Raw genomic sequence first — 13,498 nt, 5'->3', positions numbered from 1 at the left:
TATGTCGATGGCATCACAACTAAACCAGGAGGGAAGGAACCCCTCCAACAAAGTCGTGCCCCGCCGCTCTCCCTCTTTTCTGGAAAACCTGCTGCTGATGGACCAGGAGGGTCATACATGGTGGGTGTGGAGGCTGACTTCATACCCCTTTCGCCATCTCTGCTCTGTGGGGAGTGGGCAGCCAGAGGATGGGAAAGGTCAGGTTACGACATCACAGACCAGAGGTAACCAGCTTACTAGCCGGGAGGGGCCAGGATGCCGACTGGTCCAGGGGCGGGGCAAGCTGGAGTGCCCAGCTAGGCCCAGTCCGGCCCAGTCCAGCCCAGGGCTCTAACTCCAGACCTGCAGTTCTCTGAAGGAGCTGCTCCTGTTCTTGGGAAACAACTTACACTTGGCCCAAAATGACAGGCAGGGAGAGGGGAAAGGTTTCAGAGCCAGTGCGACCGGCCCTGGAATCCCTCCACATGCCCCCTAGAATCAATCACCGGGGGCCTCGGTTTCCTCATCTCTAAAGGGGTTCACGTTACGTGTTTTGCATGGTTGCGAATGTGCGTGGCCCTCACTAGTGCCCACTGAACAAGACTGTGCCTCAGTGGCCGGCCCCAGACTCTACTGTTTGCCCGTCTATGCCAGGCCTCGCCCTCATTCTCCTGAATTTAGCTCCTGTGTCATAAAACACACCTTGGATTGCCATTCAGTCCTTTGTCTTTTTATTCTGTTGTTTTTGTTTTCCATGCTTGTCCTTCTGGTTGATTTGCCCCAGTAGAGAGTGAGTTCGGCTTCTTTCTTTCTAGAAACTTCGTTTCCACGGTGGCTGAAGGTTACCACATTTATTTACCTTGAGCTAAGGGCCCCTGGGAGAAAATCACCAGGAGCCTGGGGGTGGGGTGGGGTGGGGTGTTCTTTGCTCAGCTTGTTTTATTTATTTATTTGTTTGTTTGTTTGTTTGTTTGTTTGACAGAGAGAGACAACAGCGAGAGAGGGAACAGAAGCAGGCGGAGTGGGAGAGGGAGAAGCAGACTCCCCACCGAGCAGGGAGCCCGATTCGGGGCTCGATCCCAGGACCCCAGGACCATGACCTGAGCCGAAGGCAGACGCTTAACCAACTGAGCCACCCAGGCGCCCCTACTCAGCTTAAGAAACCTTCCTCCAGCCTTCACCAGCCCTAGCGGCTCCGTGCGCCCGGTGGGCAAGGGGTGCTCCTTCCCCTCCCTGGGAGTTCCCACGACTGTCACACCAGGCCTCTTTGCCCTTTGACACACTTTGGGAAGCCTGAAGTCCTGACATGCCTTCCTCCTTCTGGGAGAATGACTGCACGCAGAACCCGCGCTCCACCGCTCCTCTGCTCTAGAAAGACCCGGGCGGCCTGCCCTGAGCCACATCCCTGCAGCCCCACCGGCTAAGTCAGCTTGGTTCTGCCTGCAACCGGAAGCCGTGCCTTCCAACCTCTTCTCTCTCTGTAAGATCTTTTTTGCCTTCAGCTTTACGTGCTTACTTCTCAGCTGGTTTAGAACCCAGAGAAGAACAGAAGAGATGCTATTTCTTGGGGTCCCTTCCAAGACCCCAGCAGTACCGTCAGTGGATGAAGCTGGCGAAGGGAAAGGCAGTGGGAGTGGAGGGAACTGTGGGACACTGAAGAGTGTGTACAGTGCAGAGGGTAGAGCCAGCTCAGCTCCGGCTCGTCGCTACCTCGTGGGCATTTGGACCCGCTTTGGCCCGACATTTCAAAACTTTTAAAGAAAGCCAGAGATCTTGGTTTCTATCTGCTATTCCCCCTACTCAAATGTTGACAATGAAACTATAAAAACAGAAGCCCGTGGTGTGGGACAAGCAAAGCACACTGCCAGTCTGAGACAGTGGCCTCCACCCGGTCCAGACCCCCAGGGCGCCCTCCTCCCCCGTCCCCTGTGCACGTAAGTCTAATTCCATCGTCCCGTCTGGAAAAAACGTCCTCACAGCTCACCAGGATACTCGGACTCCAAATGTCCTGTGTCTTCCAAGGAGGGGCACTGTTGTAAGTTCATGAGTTAGTCTGGACCTGCAAGCTAGCATTTTTGATAATATACCGTTCTCCTTTTGATGATCTGTTTTGATGTCGCATAAAATGTATCCACTTTGAGAGTTACACACAAATTAACAAGCACAGGCAAATGGTTCCATCCCTTTCCTTGGAATCATCAAAAGATAAACAGTCCACAGTTCCTTACCAAAGGAGGCACTGTACCTGTGGGTACCACTGAACCCCAGGTTGATAAAACACACACAAAATGTGACACCCTCTACGAACTCTTGAGCATTGACTCAGAAGCGTCTAAGAAATGGAATTTGGACTTAAATACCCTGAAGTAAGGTGGCAATAATTTGGTATGATGGTTCTGAACTGTAACATTCATTCATTCGTTCCTTCGTCAGATATTTACTCAGCCGTTCTCCAAAAACCACTGCTGAAATGGCCATACCCACCAGGACGCAACACTGGAAACTTCTCCCCCCCGTTGCTGCTTCCGTTGTGTTGTTGGAGAACATGGGGGCTCCTGTGCCCCACCGCTGGGAACAGGTGTTACCTCCCTGGCAAAATGAAAAGCCCCATTGTTGCCACTGAAGTTGCACACGCCCTCCAGGTATATGGGGCAGCTCTCCTCTTCCCCGAGCCAGGGAGGGCCTGTGAAAACATGGAGGAGCTGCAGAACTTAAGAAAGATGGTGGTGAATGTGCTTATGCCGGGACTGTATATGCTTATCTTTCAGTCGCACCAACTGGAGCTTTATTCCTGCGCTTCTTGCGTATCCTTAAGACTGCAACTCTTTAACTGGAGGGCAGTCAGCCTCCCCTCCGGTGTCCCCCAGGGCTCTGTGGCTCCCACCGAGGGGCCCGGGGTAGATGATGCAGAGATGCCTCCCCCACAGGCTGCAAGCTGTTAGTGGGGTTTGGGGACTGCAAAGGTTTCAGTGTCCCTGGGACTTTGTCTTCACACTTAATCTCTTGCCACTTCCCCCTTGCTTGAGGCCGGTCTCTGGAAAGTTTCTGGCGGCTGCCTGGGGGCTTTTGCGTTTTCTATTCCCCTGCTGGGAATGCCTCCCTGCCCCCACCTTTAGGTCGCTCTTGCCTTAAAATCTTCTAATTTTTGAAGCCTCTAATCTTCTAAATTTCCGTTTAAATGTCACCCCCCACCCCCCGCCTTTGCGCCCTCTCCTGTTCAAATATCTGGCCCTAATGTGTTAGTGAAGAGGCCAGGCTACCCTGCAGTAGGGAGTCAGTTGAAACCCATTTGAGTGGTTTACCACCACAAAGGCTTATTTCTGGCTCATGCAACAATCCAGGAACTCAGAAATCCAACTCCTCTAGTTTGTCCACCTCTGAGGGTGTGAGATGGGCAAGAGAGGGCTCTCAGGCAGGGGCGACATGGCCCTGAACCGGGCACATGGCCCCAGGTTCCCTGGGAGGGGACTGGGAAAGTCATCTTCCCTTACAGAGATTATTCCAGTTAATCCTCACAGCGAGCCTCAGAGGTCAATGGGAATAGCCTGCTCATTTTACTGAGGCTGAGATGCTAAGTGACCCCCTCAAGGCCACGCAGCTAAGTGGCGAAGCTGGGATTTAGAACTCAGGGTGCCAGCCTCCAGGGCCCCCTCAGAACACACACACTCTGTATTGCCCATGTTGCTTCTATGTTAAAGATAACAAGAAAATTGGTAATATATCAGTTATATATTTTATTCAGTGTTAGAAACTCAGAGCTTTACAAGTATGCTTGTTACTTATTCCTTGCATAGTCATAGTTTAGACAAAAAATACAGTTTTGCTATGAAGGCGTAGGAACTATCTAGACAAATGGTTCTCAAAGTCTGGCCCAAAGCTCCTGGGGAACCTTGAGACCTATCTAGGGAATCCACAAGATCAAAACTGTTTTCATAATAATACTAAGATGTTTGTTATTTACCTTTTTTGCTCTCATTCTCTCATGAGTATACTATGGAGTTTTCCAGAGGCTCCCTACATATGATAATGTCATTGCTCTGATGTTAACATGCTCTGATGCTAAGAAGCATGGTTGTTACTTTAAAATGAATTAACAAATAATTTACTGTTTGAGGTTTTAACTTCTTAAAACTTAAAATTTCTAATATGATATATATCAATAGATATAACCCACACAAACAAAAGTTCTTTGGGGTCCTCAATAATTTTAAGGAGTTTAAAAGATCCTGAGACCGGGATGCCTGGGTGGCTTGGTCTGTTAAGCGTCTGCCTTCAAGTCCCACATCAGGCTCCTTGCTCAGCTGGGAGCCTGCTTCTCCTTCTGCCCGTCTCCCCTACCGCTTGTGCTCTCTCTCTCTCTCTCTGATAGATAGATAGATAAATAAAATCTTAAAAAAAAAAAAAAAGGATCCCGAGACAATAAAGTTTGAGAAGGGCTATTGGGTTAGAAGTTCAAGGCAATGTGTTTTCTGATAACATTTTAAACTCCAGTGTATAGCAATTAAGAGTCTCAGTTTCAAAAATGTCTTTTAAAAATGCCTATGTCTCAATTTCTATGTATTTAAAATGAGGTTATAGTACAATTATAATACCAATCTATATTACAATATTAAGTAAAAGATTAACTAAAAAATTGACCATAGTACCTTGGATTAGAACTGAGCATTCTAAAGAAAAACCAAGACAGGAACACTAACAATAAATTTAAAGAAATTTCCACAGGGGCGCCTGGGTGGCTCAGTCGGTTAAGCATCTGCCTTCGGCTCAAGTCATGATCCCAGGGTCCTGGGATCGAGCCCTGCATTGGGCTCTTTGCTTGGCGGGGCGTCTGCTTCTCCCTCTGCTGCTCCCCCTGCTTGTGCTCTCTCTCAAATAAATAAATAAAATCTTAAAAAAATTTCCTCATTTTCTATTCCTTTTCTCACCTCCATTCTTTCTCAAGAATAGTAGGAAAATGTGTCCAATTTGCTTTCACCACAACATTCCGTCCATAAAGGCTTCTACTTTTTGGAGATCAGTAGTCTAATCAATTTGCCTTGGCCCACATTAATGAAAAAAATCACTACAGGTGAAATTTCATGGTAACGAAATTCATTTTAACTGCATACTGTGTAAACAGACAGCTCTTGAGCTTGGGTGATGGCTTGGTGTGTTTTCTCATGCTGCTGTCACTAGGGTAAATTTCAGTTTAAAGAAATCAAGTAGCCACTGTCTACTGTCAAGTAGCCAGTTTATGGCAGTGGCTATGCAATGGCCGAAGAGCTTGATCTTTATAATCCATTTTACCTTCACAGAGAGGGCTAGCCATGTGGGCAGCACATTCACTGCAATAGAATACCGTGTCCGAATAACTTGATATTTATAATCCCTGTTACTTTAATAGAAGGTAAGCTGTATGAGCATAGAGTAGCTCATTTACGAAATGACAGATAAGACCTGCCTAAGTGCACAATGATATTTGATTTAAGGCTTAATAACAACGGATTTATTTAAAGTGTTCTCGTTTTTGGAAATTTTAAGATTCTAAATGTAAATAATAGAGGGTCTTATTTAGAGATTACTACATGCAGGTGTTATGGTGTTATATGTGGTGATTGACATGTTTTAGCTCACTGCCCACCTCCTCCTCCAAACAGCCTAATGATGGAGGCATTACTATTATTCCCCATATGTCATACATACATACATTTATAAAAGGAAGTAGATCTTTGCAGAATTCCAACTCAGACACTGATTCAATAACCCACACTCTGAACCACTGTCCTATACCAGTTTCCACTATAAAATTGTGAATTTTAGTCAAATCCATAAAGTATTTTCTTTTTTAAAAATTTATTCAGAGAGAGAGAGAGACAGAATATGTCTCTGGGAGAGAGTGGGGGGGGGGGGTGTCAGAGGGAGAGGCAGACTCCCTACTGAGCAGGGAGCATGGGGCTTGATCCCAGGACCCCAGGACCATGACCTAAGCAGAAGGCAGATGCTTAACCAACTGAGGCATCCCTAAAAAAAAGTATTTTCATTTAAATTTTGCCCTCATTTGTTTGTTTCTTGCTCCTTTGGCTGCAATTATGGGTTGAATTGTGTCTTCTCAAAAGATATGTTGAAGTCTTAACACCCAGTACCCATGAATGTGACTTTATTTGGAAATAGGCTCTTTGCAGATGTAATCAAATAAAGATGAGGTCCTACTGGATTAGGATGGGCCCTCTATGCAATGACTGGTGTCCTTATAAAGAGTGGGAGATTTGGAGACACAGATACCCAGGGAGAAGACTGCCATGTGAAGATGGAGGCAGAGACGGGAGGTATGCTGCCATGAGCCAAGGAAGGCCATGGGCCACCAGAAGCTGGAAGAGGCAAGGAAGGATTCTTCCCTTAGAGCCTTTGGAGGGGCTATGGCCTTGATTTCAGACTCCTAGCCTCCTGAACTGGGAGAAAATACATTTCTGCTTTTAATAAGCCACCCAGTTTGTGGTACTTCGTTATGGCAGCTCTAGGCAACTAATACACCAACTTCATGGGCTGGAGCCCCAGCTGAACCTAAGACCCTGAGAGTGAGGCCTCCACGACTGCACTCCTGTGCCCGGCAACGAGTAGACCCCTGCTGGAGAGATTCCCATCAAACCAGTGGATGACAGGACCAAACTGAGTTGATCATGGGGTCTGGGTCCTAAGACTATTCTGAAGGTCTAGTTTTGTAGTGAGAGATCACGAAGCATCTTCAACAAAAATGAGATACTGCCAGATATTTAAATATCTTCTGGAACAAAGCAGGATATAAAGAAAAAACCAGGTGTTTGAACCAGATGCCATGAACTTGTGGGCCACGGGGAGCCACTGAAATGCAAAGCTCTGACGACTGTGTGCAGGCCAAGCGTCAGCTGCTGGCTAACGGCAGTGGGCTGTTAGCCAGAGAGGTGGCAGTGTCCCGCGGCAAGACAGGGGGGTAGTGCGCTGCCAGGGCCGGGCCCTCGAGGACACTTCGGTCGCCACAACCACCTGGGATTACATGAATGGCGACTGAACAGTATTTTTAAATAGGCACCGAGAGGCAGGAAGGTCACCAATCCTATAAGTAGGAAAAAGCTGTGGCAACAGTGAAGGGATCAATAACAACAAAGACTAGTGAGTGCTTACTGCAGGTCAGGCACCATGGTCAGCACTGAGCATGAGGGTTCCACCTTCCTCCTCACATCAAGCCCAGCTGGGCAAGGCCCCGTGGGAAGATCCTCCTTTTGCAGAGGAGGAGAATGAGGCACAGAGATGCTAATTCACTTTTATGTACTTGCCCTCCTCTGGTGCCAGAAGCAACCGGTGAGTGAGGTGGGTATTATCATCAGCCATTTACAGGTGAGAAAATGGAAACTAGGGCAGTGGCAGTGCCTTGCCCAAGGCTGCATGATTAGGGACTAGCGAGAGGGGAGCTAGATTTCAAGTCCTGCACCTCCAACCCCCCAACTCTTGCACTGCACCGTGGTGGAGCTGGTACCTTTTTTTTTCCCCCCAAGCAGACTCCGAACTGAGAGCGGAGCCCGACGTTGGGGCTTGATCCCAGGACCCTGAGATCATGACCTGAGCCCAAACCAAGAGTCTGATGCTCCACCGACTAAGCCACCCAGGTGCCCCAGAAGTGGTACTTTTGGTATGAGTACCACCTCTTCATCCTAGAATGGGCAGAAAGATGTCGCTGGAGATCATGCTTCCATTCCACCAACACTTATCAAGGTCTGTGCTAACTCATGTCATCTGTTGACCGCAAGTGTGGAGAGGAGACTTTTGTCTTTCAAACACATGTTCATCTTTTGGGATCATATTTGTGGTTTGGCAGAAAGGACAGTAAGCTAGCTATCTCTGAATTATATACCAGGATCTTATAGAATGTTTGTATTCCATGTACTTTTTCTTCCTAAAAACAAACAACAGAAAACACACCACTCGTTAGGACTCCCGTGATTCTCGAGGTGCGCATCGGGCACTCAAGCCAGCTTAAGCAAGAAAAGGAAATGCATTCTCAGGTTACACTGGTGTCCCATAGCCTCTGAGAAGCCAGGTGCAGCCAGGAAAGGCTGTGGCCAGGGGAGCCCCCAGCTGCTCCCTGCAACCAGCTTCTCCATTCCACTCCCTGCAAACCAAGGAACCAAGGACGCCCCGCGCTGGTGCGACTTTACATCTCCTTTGTTCAAGGGACGAGCCCAGAATGAATATGTCAGGACTGTTTTGCTTCTGCAGGGGACAAAGAAAGCAGTTCAACCTGGCGTAAGCTAATTAGGAAATTTAAGGACTCAAATAATTGAAAATTCTCGGCCAGCTAGATCCAGGTGGTGACAGGGCACCATAAGCAGTAGCCTCTCCCTCCTCTTGCACCTCCGCCGGCTCCATTCTTGGCTGGCTCAGCCCTCTTGGGACCCGATGACCAACAGGACCTCCAGACTTCTATCCTTTGCCAAAACTCTGCTTTTCTGAGAGTCCCAGTCTCGGGAAGGGCTGCAGGTAAGCCCAGCTTTGGTCACATGCCCATTTCTGGACCACCCGGAGGGCAGATGGAAGGAAATGCTCATTGCCAGGCCTGGAGCCAGGGCCAAGGTTGGCCCTCCTGCAAACACATAACAGTAAGAGCAAAGCTACATGAAGTCGATTGTTGGGTACAGTTTTAAGTATTTTAGATAAGTTCAATCGTTTTAAACTTATCTTCTTTGTTTGCTAATTTAATCAGCACATTGTCCCCTTTCCTAGGTGGGGAAATTGAGGCGCAGATGAATGTGTCTTGGCTAAGGCCTCAGAGCTATAACTTGCAAGAGCTGGGATTTGACCTGAACTCTGAGGCCACAAAAGCTGGACTCTTGACCATTAGCAGAAGGGATCTGCCACCAGCAAAATGGGCCATGGATGCTGGGCTAATAACAATAAGAATAGATGTCCAATAGCCGCTCTGAATTCTCGCTTTGTGGAGAGAATGTATCCAGCCTGGGTAGGGTACCCACCCGGGCCCAGGGTGGCATCATGTTGTTCCAAGGTGACTGCTTCTACTGTGGCCTAGTACATGGACTAGTTCCAAAAAACAGGAGGGACAAGAGAAAAAGCACCCACCATTATTCTCTGGGGAAGTGGCTGGGGAAAGGCAATTTAATCATGGGGATAAAAATAAAAAGCTATCAACCATAGGCCTCTGGGTGGACTTACTTATATTTTATCCCATTCTAAGTTCCGCTTCCCGCAAGGGCTTTGTGGGCATGAAGAGTTCAATAGGGCACAGGGTACCCATTGGGCTGGAGGGGATGCCCAACACATTCCCTGATTAGTTGTCTGGGAGAGAGAGGACCGAGAAAAGAAGCCCAGCCCCCCTTGCTATTAGGAAAAAGCACGTCATTTTTTAGATTGCTATATTATGGTTGAACTGCACTTTGACATTTGGGTGATGCAGAAATGGAATCTATTTTTTTGCATTCCCCCAGCAACACTGTCAGTAGAACTGCCTTCAAGTCTTAGAATCCTAGCTGGAGGAAGGTGGTCAGTAGTCTCAGCTGACGTTGACACTGGGGCCTGGTCATACTTGAAAATAAATGTTTAATCCTCCAAAAATACTGGGTATGTGATAGATAATAATTATTTTAAATATCCAGTCTACCTTACGAGATCGGCAGAGCACCAAAGCAGGCTCTACTTTACTGGAGGGCTAAACTAAGCCACCCGCTAAAAACTTCGACCTAACGCTTGAGATTTCTGTCTCTTTCACACCTGTGTTCTGTCAGCTTCTTCGGAGTTGCGTTGTAGTAACGACCCCAAATCTCAATGGTTATCTCAACAAAGGTTTATTTCTCACTCTCATTTCCTGTATTGCACAGGGCATTTGTGGCTCTGCTCCACGGGACCTGCGATGGAGCAGTGCCCCGCTCGGAGACGTGCAGTTCTTGAGCAGGGGAAAAGCAATGACACGGCTGTGCAAGGCACCTCGTGCTCCTGCCTGGAGGTGGCAAATGTCACTTCCATCCATGTCGCACTGGCCAAAGCAAGTCACACAGCCCAGCCCGATCCTGTCCTGGCCCAGGGTGAGTGGAGAGACATCACTTCCTCCAGAAAGGACACCAAAGACAGGTCTGGGGAAGGTAGACTGGATATTTAAAATAATTATCATCTACCACATACCCAGTATTTTTGGAGGATTAAACATTTATTTTCAAGTATTCACAGAGAACCCCCCCCCCCCCCAGCTGTTTTGGTTTATTTTTATAAAAACAGAGCTCCACTTCATGTCTACACTGCTATACAAGTTACAATGCCCTAAATGTTCTTTTTGGTGCTTCCTGAGCCCAGTGGCACCAACTAGAACCTTGGGAGGGCTACTGGACGTACTGAGAAAGTGAACAACTTTCGAGATGAAATGCAAGTAAATATAGTAAGACGAACATCCTATGTTCGTGGAGTGCTGGAGAGGTTGGGAAGGTTCCGTCTTGTGAAGTCCTGTGCATGATTTCAGCATAAAGAATGGAGAGTGGGGAGAAGGAGGGGGGAGGGGGCCAGGATCTTTGTGCCAGGCTTTATGCATGAGGAGCCTGGGATCTAGGGAGCATTAGACATTACTCAGGGTCATCCCAATTAAAATATCAGAGGCAGAATTTATACTTTCATGGTTTCTCTGGCCCCAAAGCCCGTCCTTTTTCTTGTGCCCAATCCTGGCTCCCCAAAGGAAAGAGACCAAGAGAGGGAAGAAAAAAGCGGGAAGAGAGGAAAGCTGAGAGGTAGTAACCACACAGAGATATAGAGGAGGAAAGAAAGGAGACCCCGGGAGAGAGAAAAGGAGAAGGAGAGAAGGTCAGGTAAGGAAAAATGATACTGAAGGAGAAGAATATAGTTGGAGGACCGCCCCTACCCGACTTGAGACTTACTAGAAGCTGCAATCATCAAGACAGTGTGGTGCTGGTAAGAAAACAGACGAACAGATCAATGGAGCAGAGAGCTCACAAGTACACCCACGTAAATATAGTCAGCTGGGCTTGGACAAAGCGGCAAAAGCAATACAGTGGGGAAAAAGACAGTCTTTTAAAAAAATGGTGCTGGAACAACCCCAGACATCCACATACAAAAATATGAATCTAGACAGACCTTACACCCTTCACAAAAATTAACTGGAAATGACACAGACCTAAATTAAAATGCAAAGCAATAAAACTCCTATAAGATAACATAGCAGAAAATGCAGACAAGCTTGGGTTTGGCAATTACTTTTTAGATGTGATGCCAAAGGCAATCTTCATGAAAGAAAGAGTTGATAAGGTGGACTTCATTACAATAAAAAATTTCTGGGGTGCCTGGGTGGCTCAGTCAGTTAAGCGTCTGCCTTCGGCTCAGGTCATGATCCCAGGGTCCTGGGATGGACCCCCCATGTCTGGCTCTGTGCTCAGCAGGGAGTCAGTTTGAGGATTCTCTCTTTCCCTCTCCCTCTGCCTAACCCCCCCCCAGCTCCCCGCCCCGCTAGCACTGTTGCTCTCTAAAATGAATGAATGAATCTTTAAAAAAACAAACAAACAAAACTCAACAATAAGAGAATAATCAGATTAAAAATGGGGCAAGCAACAGGTACATGAAAAGACGCTCAGCATCACTACTCATAAGGGAAATGCAAATCAAAACCATAATGAGATATCACCTCACATCTGTGAGAGTGGCAACTACCAAAAAGACAAGATGTGGAGAAAAGGGGATACTAGTGCACTCTTGGTGGGAATAAAGTTTGGTATAGCCACTATGGAAAACAGTATGAAGAGTATGGAGGTTCCTCAAAAAATTTAAACATAGAGCTACTGTATGATCCAATAATCCCACTTCTGGGTTTATATCTGAAGGAAATGAAATCGTTATCTAGAAAAGATACCTATACCCTCATGTTCATTGATTGTAGCATTATTTACAAAGTCCAAGACATGGAAACAACCTAGTTCCATTGATAGATGAATGGATAAAGAAAATGTGGTGTGTGGGGTGATACACCTCATATAATATACACCATATAATATACATATGTATACAAATATATATTGGAATACTATTCAGCCATAAAAAAGAAGGCAGTCTTGCTATTGGCAACAACATGGTTGGACCCTGAGGACCCTATGCTAAGCGAAAGAAGGTAGACAAATATTGTATGATCTTATTTATATGTGGAATCTATTTTTTTAGAGAGAGAGCAAGTGAACAAGCAGATGGGGGGTGAGGGGAGGGGGAGAGGGAGAGAGAGAGAATCTTAAGCAGGCTCCACATCCAGCACGGACCCCAATGCTGGGCTCGATCTCACCACCCTGAGATCATGACCTGACCTGAAACCAAGAGTTGGATGCTTAACCTACTGAGCAACTCAGGCACCCCTATGAGGAAGCTATTTTTTTAAAAAGCTAAATTCATAGAAACAGAGTAGAATGGTGGTTGCCAGGAGCTGGGGGTGGGGGGAATGAGGAGATGTTGTTCAGAGCGTACAAATTTACAGTTATAAGATGGATAAGTTCTAGGAATCTAATATTCAGCATGGTGATTATAGTTAACAATATTGTATCATATACTTGATAGTTAAGAGAGTAGATCTTAAATATTCTCACTACACACATGCATACACACACAAAATTATAATTATGTGAGATAATAGATGTGTTAACTAACTTTATTGTAATAACAATTTTGCAATATATACACGAATCAAATCATTACATTATATATCTTAAACATGTCAATTATATCTCAATACAGCTGGAAAACAAAATAGGACAAAAAAAAAAAGGGCCACCAAAAGTCATAAGATACCTAGAACTAAACCTAACAAAAGAGACAAAGGATCTGTACTCAGAAAACTAGGGAACACTCATGAAAGAAATTGAGGAAGACACAAAGAAATGGAAAAACATTCCATGTTCATGGATTGGAAGAACAAATATTGTGAAAATGTCTATGCTACCCAGAGCAATCTATACATTCAATGCAATCCCTATCAAAATACCATCAACTTTTTTCACAGAACTGGAACAAATAATCCTAAAATTTATATGGAATCAGAAAAGACCCCGAATAGCCAAAGGAATGTTGAAAAAGAAAACCAAAGCTGGTGGCATCACAATGCTGGACTTCAAGCTCTACTACAAAGCTGTAATCATCAAGACAGTATGGTACTAGTACAAAAAACAGACACATAGATCAATGGAACAGAACAGAGAGCCCAGAAATGGACCCTCAACTCTATGGTCAACTAAACTTCGACAAAGCAGGAAAGAATGTCCATGGAAAAAAGACTGTCTCTTCAATAAATGGTGTTGGGAAAATCAAACAGCCACATACAGAAGAATGAAACTGGGCCATTTTCCTACACTATACATAAAAATAGACTCAAAACCGATGAAGGACCTAACAGTGAGATAGGAATCCATCAAAATCCTAATGGAGAACACAGGCAGCAACCTCTGTGACCTCGGCCGCAGCAACTTCTTGCTAGACATGTCTTCAAATGCAAGGGAAACAAAAGCAAAAATGAACTATTGGG

Source organism: Zalophus californianus, chromosome 3 (genome assembly GCF_009762305.2).
Source record: "Zalophus californianus isolate mZalCal1 chromosome 3, mZalCal1.pri.v2, whole genome shotgun sequence".
Classification (NCBI taxonomy): Eukaryota; Metazoa; Chordata; class Mammalia; order Carnivora; family Otariidae; genus Zalophus; species Zalophus californianus.
This window is presented reverse-complemented; position numbering follows the sequence as displayed.